This window comes from Dermacentor albipictus, chromosome 10 (genome assembly GCF_038994185.2).
Source record: "Dermacentor albipictus isolate Rhodes 1998 colony chromosome 10, USDA_Dalb.pri_finalv2, whole genome shotgun sequence".
NCBI classification, from domain to species: Eukaryota; Metazoa; Arthropoda; class Arachnida; order Ixodida; family Ixodidae; genus Dermacentor; species Dermacentor albipictus.
The window spans coordinates 60,400,477-60,411,134 of NC_091830.1; the positions used below are offsets into that span (position 1 = coordinate 60,400,477).

Consider the following 10,658-nt stretch of genomic DNA (forward strand, 5'->3'; position numbering starts at 1 on the left):
CAAATTATGTTGAAAGCCCTTTATGCCCCACTGGGTATTTAGCAGTTTAAACCTGCACTTTCCTTAAAATACTGCTGAGCTATGTTGCATATAGTTACCTTTGATGTCACGTTGGTATGTTTGCTGTGAGAGGGCAGGGATAAAATTTAAATACAGGGGTTTTGTATCGCAGGCCTCTGCCACCCTGGGCTCAAAAGCATGCTCCCAGATCGCCTGTAATAAACCATATTGTAAAACTGCTAGCAGTACTGTTATGCCACTTTTTTCAATTGTCAGAGTGGATGGACCTCCACAATATTAAGAGTGCTGAACTGATGCAGACAAAAACCATTTTTCTAGGTGAACTGTTTATTTGTAAACAAACATCTGTGTAAATGTACAACCATTTGTAGTTTGAGCACATCAGAAACTTCTTAAAAACTATTGCACAGTACAAACTTCCTCCAGCTTGACACCATAACAAAACAGAATACTGAAGATGTAGTCTGTGTGGCCCTCAAGTAAAACACATTTCTCAAAAGAAATACATTTTTGAAAATAAATACCTAAATTAAATGTAGAAGCAGACTGACATGACTGTTAATAAGCGCACTCAAAAAAGGCACTTGCTTTCTCTATTTGGGAGCCAGTGGTACTATTACCATGGCACGATTTGCTTGAGCCCACAGCACTCAACTGAGACCTGATATGCAGGGTGGTTATCTTTAAGTTTCATGGAATTTATTAAACACGGACTGTTGCAGCTAACATAATTCTAGATACAGAGTGCCAAACATTATTTGCATGAGAAATCAAGACACCATAGTCAGCTGATTAAGAAAAACTCAGTTCCTAATAAAGCTTTTCAAATTGTAGACGGTAATTTTACAAGGTGTATGCACTTAGAACGAACTTCCAGAATGACACCAGTAACGAGACACATGCCATCAAACTGGCTGTAGAAATGCACTGCTGTAGCACTTACTTTTTTTAACAGAACGCACTGTTATGCATTGAAGCACAAAAGTAACCGGAATACCCATGTATTTCTCACATTTATGGAAAAATTTCGCAACTGGTGTCATCCTGGAAATTAATTTCAAGTGAACATGTCTTTCAAAATCACTGGCTACAATTTGCAAACTGAAATATGTGCCGTGATGTGATAAGTGAATTAATAAATTTATGAGAATCAGTTTAATGTTTCCATTTCTTGTGCTAGTAATGTCCACCTCTGAATAATCCAGCTCAAGAAAAAAAATTATGCTACCTGGCACAGACAACTTAAAGATCTGTAAAACTGAAAAAGGATCACTGTACAATCCTTATTTGTTGCTTGAATGGTATGTGCCAATTTCGGTAAACGTTACATACTTCTGAAACATGGCAATCACAATAAGTGATGCTGATGGGAGCAATTTATTATGCTGCATTGCTGTTGCATGATCCAGTTGTGTTTTCCGCCATGATAACGTTCCTGCGCAGGTAATTCCATATCAAGCGACTTATTCATATTAACTACTTCAGATTTTTATATGGAAAAAAAAAACAGCTATTAGTGATGTGCTGGAATCAAAGTTACTCCTTGTGAGAGTTCCATTACAATTTTATTCACTGCCACAAAAAAATAACGAAAGAATTCAGAAAAAGATATGGTTTCATGCAAACATGAAAGGCACATCATGCCATTACCAGAGATCTTTCGTTGGATTTTAAATTTAAGACGACTTATACCTATTAATTTTACTCATGTATTTTAGAAAGCAATAAGTTATTTTTACAAAGTTATGTCAAATGCAGTTTTTATTGAACTCTGACAATGGCACAGATGCACTTGCAGGTGTGCGATTCCATGCCGAATCGACCAGCGTTTTTTTGACAGCACACATATAGCTGAAACATTACTATATGTTTACTAGAGTTCAAAACTCGTTACCCACTTTTATTTATTTTTGCCAGATATTTTGTAGCACTTTGGTGACAGTTTAGTTTTCCTGCTCAGCTGAGCTAGAGGACATCAATCAACATTCTTCTTCAAATGCACATTGTATTGATCGAGGCCTTCAAATGGTGTGCGTGGAAATACGGTGAAGTGATGCAACTGCCGAAATAGCCAATTTTTTAAATATTTGAATACTTCAATTGCTTTCGGCACCGGCAAAAATGAGTCAAATTGCAATCCGTTAGTTTTTTTTTTCGTAACGAAAATTCACAGGACAGAAATTAAATACAGAATGGTAGCCCAGGTGACATAGTATAGCAAAAAAAATGTGAAGCTTTGAAGGTTCAGCTAATCGCCTGTAAAAAAAAAACAAATTTTAATCTTTTGCAAGAAGCTTCATGTTGAAGGAAAAAACAGCTTTCATGGTTGGCCAAAAAGTATGTGATACATTATTGGATAGCTCTACATGTCTGCTATGCATGTGCGAAGTTAAAAAAGGCATTATTTTTAAATGCGAGAAACTCTTTTTTGAAATTTTGTCAGCACCGACTTTTCTCGGATGTGCGCACTGCTTGCCGGCTGGGAATGCAGACCACAAAGCTGGCTTCGTCTCCACACAGATGACAGAGAAGCGGTGTTAGTGTCTGCATTTTATTGCCAAGGGACACATGCTCTAACGCAACGAGGCTTGTGTTTGGTGTGGGCCAGGTAAACCATACAGCCATTACACATAAAATATCAATACGAGGTCTGTTAGAAAAGTATCCGACCTTTGGCTGAAGAAAAAAAAAACTGGGATAACTGGAGCGTTGGAAACCTAATCACTCTCAAAGTAGTCTCCTTGGGACTCCAGCCACTTCTCCCAGCGGTGCTGCCATTGTTAGAAGCATTCCGAGAAGGCCTCTTTCCGAATGGAGTTTAGCTCAGCTGTCGTTGCAGCCATAATGTCTTCTCTTGTCTGCAATTGTGCTTCTTTCAATGGCCTCTTGATTTTGGGAAATAGCCAGAAGCCGCAGGCGGCCATATAAGGAGAGTAAGGAGCCTGTCGAACTACAGGAGTCTGGTTTTTCGCCAAAAGGGTCTGAATCAAGTGCGAGAAAAGCATTGTCGTGATGGATGCGCCAATTTCCTGTTGACAACTTTGGTATCTTGCGCCACACAGCATCACATAGGCCATGGAGGACATCCCTGTAGTAGTTAGTCTTTAGTGATTGTTTGACCCTTTGGTGCGTACCCGTGGTGTACCACACTGCGGGAGTCAAAGAAAGCAGTCAGCAACACTTTAACGTTGATGCGCACTTAGCGGTCTTTGGTTGGTGACGTGGAATGCTTCCACTGTAATGACTGGGATTTGGTTTCCCGGTCATAAACATACATCCAAGACTTGTCACCAGTGATTATGGTGTTCGTGAAGTTGAGGTCACTGTTTGTGGAATCCAGCATGTCTGTGAGACTTCAACACGAAGTTGCTTTTGCTCCACCATGAGCAGCTTGGGAACGAATTTCGGGGCAAATCTTTTCATGGCCAAATCTTCGGTGATAATGGAATGTGGATAAAATGTGCTGATGCCCACCTCTTCCACAATTTCTTGGATAGTCACACGACGGTCCCGCATCACCACAGGGTTCACTTAGGCAATGACCTGGTCATTTCGGCATATTGATGGCCGACTGGAGCGTGGCTCGCTCTCCACCGATGCGTGGTCGTCTTTAAACTGGTTGTACCACTCCTTAAGGGGGGACGCGGGTCTTGAAATCTCGAAAAATGGTCAAAAATGGCAATTTTCAAAAATTGCGTTTTTGAAGTCTTTAATGTCCCAGCTATGCCTCTACAAATTATTATGGCTCAATTCCTACTCGAAGTATTAAAAAAACGGTAATTTAGAAACGTCGGTGAGCCGAAATTGAACGCCAAGCGCGAAGGTTTGCCTCATTTTCAAGCTGCCGTAGCTCCGCGTGACGCGAACCGATCGGCGCCATCTTGGTCTCGTTTGAAAGCTGGTTTCCCGCTCTCCGTTCTGGCGCCCCTCGGCACGCTGTAGACCCTCGTGCAGCGGAGCGATCGGCAACCCAGGCACCCGTTCTCAAGCGCGAAATCGTCGCGAGACAGCCGCTGATTGGGTGAAACGGGCGCCTCCCCGAGGCGCAGCCCTCTGATTGGCCGTGACGCCTGCCGCGGCCCCGCGGCCGCGTTGTTCGACTCCTTCGTGTCGTCTGCTTTCGCCGGCGCGCACGTCATTTTTCGCATTCATCTTTGTTTCCTAGTATTTTTCGTTCTGCCCTTTTCTTTATCGTTCTTGTAGATATTTTGGCTATTGAGTCGCTTCTTTTAACCAAGAATTTCTTGCTTTTGCGTGCCTGGTGTCGTTGTTCCGCGTGTCACGATGGCGCGAGACGCGCGCTTGAAAGCAAGCACGCGAAAAGCAGTCAGCAAAAAGAGGCGCGCATGGAATAAGAGCGCTACATCGTCGAGAACTACAGCTTCGGTGATGCCGCAAGCTGCTGTGCCCTTGGTGGATGCGGCTGGACTGAGCTCGCCAACAACAGCTTCGCCGGTGGACGCGGCTGGACAGTGCCGATCGGTGTCGACTTCGGTGTTACCGCAAGTCTCTGCAGTGCCGGTGGATGCGCCTGGACTAAGCCCGTCGAAAATGCTAACTTTTGAGACGCTGCAAGTCGCTTCGGATTCCGTGTCGTCGAAAGCGGCCGAGCCGGCTGAGCTAAGCCTAACGTCGACTTCGGCGTTTCCGCACGCCGCTTCGGTGCCGACGGACGCGGCTGAACCGAGCTCGCGTGCTCAACGCTTCGACACGGTGTTTTGCGCGGAGTGCGCGGGGCGTGAAAAGTACGCAGACAACATTAAAACTTCATTGGCGAAGAAGTCCGCGACTTCCCGCAAGTTCGAGCTAATGAACGTCGGCGCAGCTAGTGAAGACGACTTTCTGAACTTTTTTTTCTTTTGTCAAGTGCCAATGCAATACAGAGGTTTTCACAATCTTTAAATGAACAGATTTCTGTGAGTTTGGTGTTATTGTGTTCAGTAATGACTGGGCTGCATGCTAAAGCATTAAATTTTTCCATGTGATAGGTAAACAAAAGTGGCAGAGTAAGCAAAACTTTGAATGCAATTTTCTCAGCTTTGCTTTTTCGATCAAATGCCTTTGCCTTACAGAACTTTTCATAGTGTTTGCATCAATTGATTTTATTGAATTAGGTATCATTTTTTTCAGTAAAACCTCAGCTACATCCTAAAGCTTTCCATTTTTCATTAAACCCAATAGGCTAGCAATTAGGTCAGATGTAAGCTAATTACTCCTGCATTGTTTTTTTCTTCCTACTTTGTTATTCATTCACGACCTCTATGATCACTTTTTAAAAATTTCTTTAGCTTTAGGATGTGCAGTGGGGCCTTGGAAATGAAAGCTATTCTTTGAAACTAGTTTTTTTAATTAAGAAATTATCATAATGGCCCGTAAGAAAAGACCTATGTGGGATCAATTATTTTGCAATATCTTTATTTCTAGATGAGATATATAAAATCTGAATATATATTTGGGATCAGCATTCAAAGATATATCTGCATGCCAATTTTCAGGAAGATATGTTAAGAAATAAAAAAAAAGTTTTCAAGACCCTCATCCCCCCTTAATCTGTGTGCTGCTCATAGCGCAGTCACCCAAAGCAGTCTGAATCTTCCGAATGGTTTCCACGTGGCTGTCGCCCAGTTTCTGGCAAAATTTGACGCAGTAGCACTGCTCCAGTCGCTCCGCCATTTTCCTTGCAATAAAAAAACGACGAGAGCACTGTGTACTACCTCATTCAAATGCTGCGTCCCAGCAATTCACGCTATTGGCAGGCGGGAAAAAATTCGTGCATGCGCGAGAAGGTTCAAGGGTGGCTGATGAAAACGCGCTTGTTTCATATTCATCAGGTGTCTGCAAAAAAAAGTCAAATACTTTTCTAACAGACCTCGTACGTATTAATATGTGAGGGAATCCTGCAGTGTTAAAAGATATCTTTCATGCAGTTTACAAAAAGAAATATCGGCTATTATGTAGACAGTAAATCCAGGAAGAGCGCTGATATTGTTCATACAAAGCATTTTAAAGGGCATGTCGCACTGCAATGCAACACAGAGGGAGCAGGACACTTCGTGCCCTGCTCCCTGGAGCCCAATGATGATGCAAATAGAAAACACCTTCATAATTAAGACTGAAAACCTACATAAGTGTGAACAAATTCTTGTGGTGTTGTTTGCTACCACTGTTTCAGAGCCAGAACGTGTTCACCTATAAAAGTCATATTTGCCTTGTTCAGTCTGATGTGGTCAGACACCACTGGCGACCACTTTTTGCATTCATGTTAAAAAAATACAAGTTGAGACTGCAGCTGTAGCGCTTGACGTCACCTGCCTTCGCAATGATAAAAAAGGCAGTCAGTTTGTTGAGTAGTTTTTGTGGCTAATTATATTAACAATCTTTCCTTGCTAGCTGACATGGCTTCATATATTTATGCTATATTTATGCTGTATGTGTGATCCACAAATGAACATTAGAGAAAATAATTTATTGCACTTAAAGAATACCTTTTTGTTACTTGTCACATGCATAGCAGACATGTAGGGCTGTGTAACGATGGGCGACATACTTTTGTGCCAACCTCCAAAGCTAATTTTTTACCTTCAACACGAAGCTTCTTGCAAAAAATTGGAACTTTCAGTTTTTTTAGCTGATCAACTGAACCTACAAGGCTTGAAATATTTTGCAGCTATCCCAAGTCAACCAGTCTGATTTTATATTTATTTTGTGCCTTCTGTATTTCCCTACATTAGAAGAAAATTCAAACTTTGCAAATTTTGGCAGTCACACCACTTGTCTCTTGACATGAACATCATCTGAATATCTGGATCATACAATTTCCCTTTCAAAAGAAACGTGTATCAGTGCCTTCTAGCTTAGCTGGGCAAGAACAATAAATTTTTGCCAAAATTCAAAAAAATTTTTGTGAAGGAAAATAAATGGGGAGCAAGAGTTCGGAGTTTCAACTATATCTGTGATGGTCAAAAAAACGCTGGTTGGTTGCCCTGGAATGACTCAAGTGTATGTATGAAAGCAAATTTTCTCAAAAATTTTCTTATTGTACCTACTCAAAATCAAGCAAACTTGAAATGCTTTGCCATAGTGGAACAGTTCTTGACAAAACTGGGTGGTTTGGCATGAAATGACTTAAGATACTTAAAAAATATATTATTAAGGAAACACTATCCTTACTGGAACCATATCAAAAACTAACATAAAAATGTAGTGAACTATAACAAAGCACAGCACTTGTATTCTGGATTAAGCAATCCAATGTGGGCTTCTCAGGAGACTTGCATAATTAGCATAAATAAAATTAACATAAAAATGTCAAGGCATAGAAAGGCACAACATTTGTATGCTCATTTGAGAAATCCAAATTGAGCCCTTCAGGAGACTAACATAAAACATAAAAATGTCGAGAGTTACAAAAGCACAACACTTGTGTTTTGGTTTGAGCTGTCCAACTTGGGCTCTTGAGAGGCTATTGGTCCCATGCGAGAAGCGAGGCCAGAGTTCTTTACATAGGGCATGTTGGTACCAGGAAACTTGTGACACGTGAAGCCTGCAACAACAAGAAGCCAGAACAAGTTTTAAAAAGCAACTTCTACATGCAAAAGAATGGCATGCAATATGCCCTTGTTATAATGAAATTGATTTATGTATTTGTGTAGCTTAATTCCAACTTTCCACGGGTACAGCTTTGCAGCATGACCATTTAAATTGATTCTGTGTGGCACGGGACTCCACTAAGTGTCAAATGCAGGAAAGGGCAAAGAGGAACAAAACACTGTAGCAAAATAACTTTACGAATATCCTCAATGTCGAAGATGTGAACTTTGCTTGCTGAGAAACAAAATGGTGAAAAAAATTCATGTTGTTCATAAATAAACCTGAACTGACAATTAAATTATTTCTTGTAACTTTCATAATTAAAATGTGCAGCATTTAACTGTGCTTTTCCATGCTCCAAATACAATACTGTCATGTCACTACAATTGAGTGTAGCTTCATTTGAAGTTAGGTTTCCTGAGTTCACATGCAATCGGAATGTACTTCTCGCCTTACAATGACTTAGGACTTTCTACATTAAAGAAGACACTGCTTACAGCAAAGTATGTTTTCTGCCTCAACGATTGAATTACTGTTATAATGAGGATTCCATGTAGTTGTGCACCAAGCTGCTTAGCATGAAACATGCAGAATGTGACAGATACGAAGAAATGCTGTCTTTTAAGAGCCATATGCCATAGGACTGACTTCTTTAACCCTTTTAGGGTTTACTGCCGTACATCTGTGGCTGTGACGGAACGTTCTGAAAAAATTTGCCGTTTCAGAACAAAGTGTTGCCTAGCATCCCACTGGAGGTGCTGCAACCTTCTGAGTCTTCTAGAAAATATTCTTAAAGTGCTGTCGCTCCATGGGTTTCTCCAAAACTGATTTTCACTTAGCTCCTTGGTGTCTGTCATTGCAGTAATTTGGGAGTGTTGCCACAAGTTTTTGTAAGTTTCATTACACAAAAAAATTATGCTGCTTTATCCTGCATAAAAAAATTAAACATCTAAAACTGCAAATACTGAAATGGTATTGCCACTTCATCGTTATTTAAAAATATTATTTACCACTTCATTTTCTCGGAACGTCACTCTGAAGAACTTAAATCTGCAATAAAAATATTAAGAGTGCACGAAAAGTGATTTTTGAGGCTGAACCGAATAATGCTAGAAGCAAATCAAATAATGGATAGCTTCTGAATAATGAACAGCTGATATCACAATTAATGTAAGATGAGGCTCACAACCTAGTATTTTAATGTTTGCAAGTTTCTGTCATTGTTATGTTATGAAGAGCTGTTTATTAAAAGCACAAATGGAGCAGCAAAAGGTTTCTTCACATGCACAGGACTCTTCAGTAAGCATAAATGATTGCTGTACAGCCTCTAAAGTACAGCTACTTAAGTAATGTAGCCTGGTCTGCTATTCTTACAAGTTCTTACGTTTTATGTCTGTACTATGTTATTGGACGTGAAAATTTACCGTACTTTGGCTCAAATTTCATGTTTTATTGGTGTTTCGAAATATTAGAATACTCACATTTACAAATAATGACCATTCAGAGACTAAATTGAATAGGACACTATTCAATTCGAAAGTTTTGAGCATTTGCAAACCACAAAAAATATTAACTCCTAAATTAGAGAGGCATATTTCTCCCCAAAATGTGACCCTCAACGGGCTAAACAAGAGCGACAGAAAAGCCCATTCATCTTTTTGATTATTTTAAGCCCATAATCTACTTGGCGATGGTTCATAATAACCCTGTTAACAGGTAGGTGAAGTAAGGAAGCAGGAATCAATTCTAACAATTTCAGAATGGGAGTAGTGGACATGTCTGATGGACTGTAAGAAGCTTTATACATTAGGCCGCAAGAGCCTATTTTCAATTTATTGAAGTATATGGGGAAAAGCCACATAAATATTTTTTTTCATATCTTAGAATACAAAGTGATAAAGTGTGCGTTAATAAATACGAGTCATAGGTTAAGTGCTTAGAATGAGTAAGCGCCCACTAAACGTAGTACTGTTGACAGCAATGCTTGCAACTCTGTCCATGTTGTTTCTTTGATTGAAACAACCAAAAGAAAATTGCCACACCACTCACGTTCCCTCTGCTAAAAGGCTGCTGTCTGGCATCACATGGACCTCCTTCAATATAGGAGCAACCTTAATTCGATGTGGTCTGTTAAAATTGGTGAATCTACTGTTTCACATCTCAGAACCTGGAGAGCTGTTTTGATTTCTGCAATTTGGTGAACGTGCTCCTGCTCGAGCTGAGCAGTAACCACACTTGAGCATAGCTTCTCCGCAATTCGTGTATTAGAATAACACTTTCAGGCTAATTAAACATGTCGTCCATGCCAATAGATTTGGAGCGTGCTTCACAGACAACTATTCCTTGCAATGACAGCCATGTAGCACTGCTAATGCGCCAATGCAGCTCATGTTATGTGGTGGAGCCACTAAAAACTTTCAGCAGTGAAGGCAGCTTTCAAATTTTAGAAGCATTTGTGTATGGCGGCATTACGCACTTATGATCATATGAACAGTCATTCCAAATAGTAGGCTATCGTAGCACACAACTGCACACACGGGCTACTTGAAAGTCGTTTGTTATGCCAATGGCAAGTTCATAATTTTAGAAAAAAATGTGAATATAAAAATGCAACCAGAAAGGATATATGGTACTTGCCTATAACAGCACTGACCCTGGTGGGGTCAAGAGCCCTTTTTGCCCCTTGGTGTTATTTCCAAAGGCCAAATGACCCATGAGCTCCTCCTCTGTGAACACATGGTGAAGCAAGGCCCTTGCAAACTTTCCTGGTCCACCATGGCAGCCCATGGTAAGCTGTGCCAGGATAACCTTCTCAATGTGCACTCCTTCAACCTATGTGAAGCTGCACGTTTAAGTAAATGTTAGCAAAACAGTTTTAAGCCTTTCAAGCACATTCACACAACAGCCCTACTGCAAATAAATTAAGAAAGTACCTGTTGCAAATCTAGAATGCTAAACTGGACTTCTTACAAGCTTCTTATGCTGTCCGGATGCCACGTTTCAGAAGAACAATCCAGCACAAACAAGAATAATAAACCAAAGTATCC

At 40.5% G+C, this 10,658-nt stretch overlaps 1 long non-coding RNA gene across 1 annotated transcript; it reads right to left on the bottom strand.

Moving 5' to 3' along the window:
* Positions 1-1,819: 1,819 nt before the first annotated feature.
* LOC135912118 (uncharacterized) lies at positions 1,820-10,444 on the bottom strand. Its single transcript, XR_010567565.2, has 2 exons — positions 10,249-10,444; positions 1,820-7,564 (listed from the first exon to the last, which is right to left on the bottom strand). It is a non-coding gene; the product is annotated as an uncharacterized lncRNA (long non-coding RNA).
* Positions 10,445-10,658: the final 214 nt, after the last annotated feature.